General features: G+C 44.2%; 1 long non-coding RNA gene across 1 annotated transcript; it reads left to right on the top strand.

The window, feature by feature from the left end:
* Nucleotides 1-2520, top strand: LOC119087495. The gene is made up of 2 exons (XR_005090976.1): nt 1-113; nt 2236-2520. It is a non-coding gene; the product is annotated as an uncharacterized LOC119087495 (long non-coding RNA).
* The last annotated feature ends 288 nt before the right edge of the window (nt 2521-2808 follow it).

Below are 2808 nucleotides of genomic sequence, written 5' to 3' on the forward strand. Positions count from 1 at the left end.
TATGAACTCCTGCTATGGCACACATGTGGAGGTCAGAGGACAACCTATAGGAATCAGTTCTCTCCTTGCATGGTGTGGTCCTGGGGAGTGAACTCAGATCATCTGGCTTAGTGGTGAGTTTTCCTGCTGAGTCATCTTGCTGGTACAAAAGGGATGTTTTATTACGGTACACAATAGCCTAATGTTAATTGTCTTTAGAAAGATAATGCAAAAACAAAAGGAGGAATAATAAACAAAGATATTACATTTTAGAAGAAAATAGTTGCTTGCTCAAGACTTTGTTTTAAAAGGGGAAATTTAAAGGTGTGTCAAGCATTTTAAACCAAAATAAATTTTGTTTTTTTTTTAACATGTTGAAAGAAGAATAACACACTCCCTGGGTGAATCAGTGTCCTTAAGTGAGCCATCTGGGCCACAGACAGCACACTGAGAAACACTGATCTAAGCCACTCCCCAACAACTCTTCATTAACACACTTGACTGTTGTGTGCTTCGATTATTTCCTCCTCCTTGCTCTCTTCTCTTCTTCCTCCTCTTCTTACTAGTCTTCCTCGTTCCCCATCCCCCATCCTCACCGGGTCCTGCCTGAGTTGGTCCTGGAAACCAGACTAGGACAGCAAGGAAATGAAGAAAGGACAGTCAGTCACACACACACACACACACACACACACACACACACACACACACACACACACGAAGAGAGAGAGAGGGGGAGGAGAGAGAGGGGGGAGAGGGAAAGAGAGAGAGAGAGAGATTGAAGCTGGAATCAGGTGGGCCATGCTCACTCCGAGCAGCACCAACCTTAGCAGGTTTCTTTTACACACCAGGAGAAGGAGAGATTAGCTAGTCTCATAGGAGGTCTCTGTAGGAGAGCAGGTTACAGTCATCTTGGAGGAGGAGGAAGCTGCAGTTGCTCGTTTTTTGCATACACTTGTAGACCAATTTTATAGATTTTTCTTTGGGCCTCCAGCTCACAAAAAATGACAAGAGATATATTATTAATTATAAAGCTCGGCCTTAGCTTAGGCTTGTTTCTAACTAGCTCTTATAACTTAAATTAACCCATATTTTTAAATCTACATTCTTCAACAGGCTCATTATCTCATCTCCATTTTGCCCATTCTGCTTACTGTGGTCTGGCTGGTGACTCCACCTTTCTTCTTCCCAGAGCCCTTTCTGTCCAGAAGTCCCTGCTATACCTCCTGCCTAGCTATTGACTGTTTAGCTTTTTACTAAACCAATCACAGTGACACATCTGCACATAGTGTAAGGGAATATTACACAGCATACACTGGTCAACCCTTACACATTGGTCAGTCCTTTGAAAACATTGGTACTGAGACCAGAGGAAGGTTTTGCCAATTATGAGCCTGGCTGGTATGGAGAAGGCTTTGCTATGCCTCTGAGCCTCACTCAACTGGAGGAAGGCATGGGTTTGAGGCCTTGGGTTCTGGTCAATAATACACAGTCACTTAGGACTTCATTCATTCTTTCTATACTCATTCAAGGCTTCCTGAGCTCCCCATGCCACTACTACTACCTCCTCTTCCCCCTCTTTCTCTTTCCCTCACTTCTTCTTCCCCTTCTTCCCCTTCTTCCTTTTCTCCTGCACCCTCCTCCTCTTTCTTGAGGGCTAGGGATGGGAAACTGAGTCTAGGATATGTCAGGCAAGTGTTCTTTATTGAGCAGCACACTCCTGCATTTTTCTCCCTGTCTTGTGAGTCAGAGCCTTTGGAAGAGCAAACATTTTCAAAGTCAACAAAGTCAAAGGCTTGCGTTCTCATCTGTCTCTTGTGTTTTTAGGGCTCTGAGATCTCTGTGTTACTATTACGAGACTGCTTTGAGTCTCAAAAGAGACTGGGCTTTTAAAGTGTATTGAGACTGTGAAACTGTTTCCGTGGTATCTCTTATGGCCATTCTATTACAATTGACTGACCTTCACTGATGGCGCAGGGTGTCAAGTACCACAGCTTCCTAGTAAACATGTTCCACTTGAAAAGCAGGTGGCAGGACCCCATTAGTGTTGTCCTTTTGAAACATCTTGGCTCTTTTAGATGTCACACATGTTTTGGAATCCTGCTGGCATCTGGATAGGCTTATACTAAATAAACCTCTAGAGGAATTCAAAGATGGTTGCTATCAACAGTTCTGAGTCTCCTGACTGCTGAGCACAGAGGCCGGGCTCTCAGCTCATTAAGCATCTCTGTTCTCATCATTGATTCTCTCTCTTCCTAGCTTATTCCTTACCTTTCCCAGGAGCAACAGGCATCCCTGGGGATGAAGGCACTGTTCCTCAGAACCAGGAAGCTGAGTCTCATGTCCCATTGAAGAGGAGCTCTGTGGAGAGGAGCTGTGTGACCAGCGGGTTACATCCCCCGGCAAGCCCAGACTTAGGAAACTCCAGTCTCTTAAGGGAGCAGCCCTCACTGTTCCCAGAACTGGTGGAGGACTGTATCTACCCTCCCAGAAAGTCTGCTTTCTGCTCCCTCCCTTTTTGCATTTTTAAAAGATTTATTTTCATTTCTGTGTTTTGTGTGTGTCTATGTGTTGTGGTGTGTCCACCAGAGAAGACTACTCAGACCTGAGTGTTAGCTAACAGAAAGTCTTTATGAGCCAGCAACTACATTGAGTGTTCAAGATTCCAGTGTGGTCCTCTCTAAGGGTGAACTATTAAACACAAAAACAATATCCTGGGTTGGCATACTTCAGTTAACAACAACAGTTAGCCAGAACTACAGAAGCCAAAAAGCAAAGGTAGGACATTTAGAGATTTCCCCAGAACTATTAACTTTGGTAGATTAAGTCTTT

The sequence above is a fragment of the Peromyscus leucopus genome, chromosome 1 (assembly GCF_004664715.2).
Source record: "Peromyscus leucopus breed LL Stock chromosome 1, UCI_PerLeu_2.1, whole genome shotgun sequence".
NCBI lineage: Eukaryota > Metazoa > Chordata > Mammalia > Rodentia > Cricetidae > Peromyscus > Peromyscus leucopus.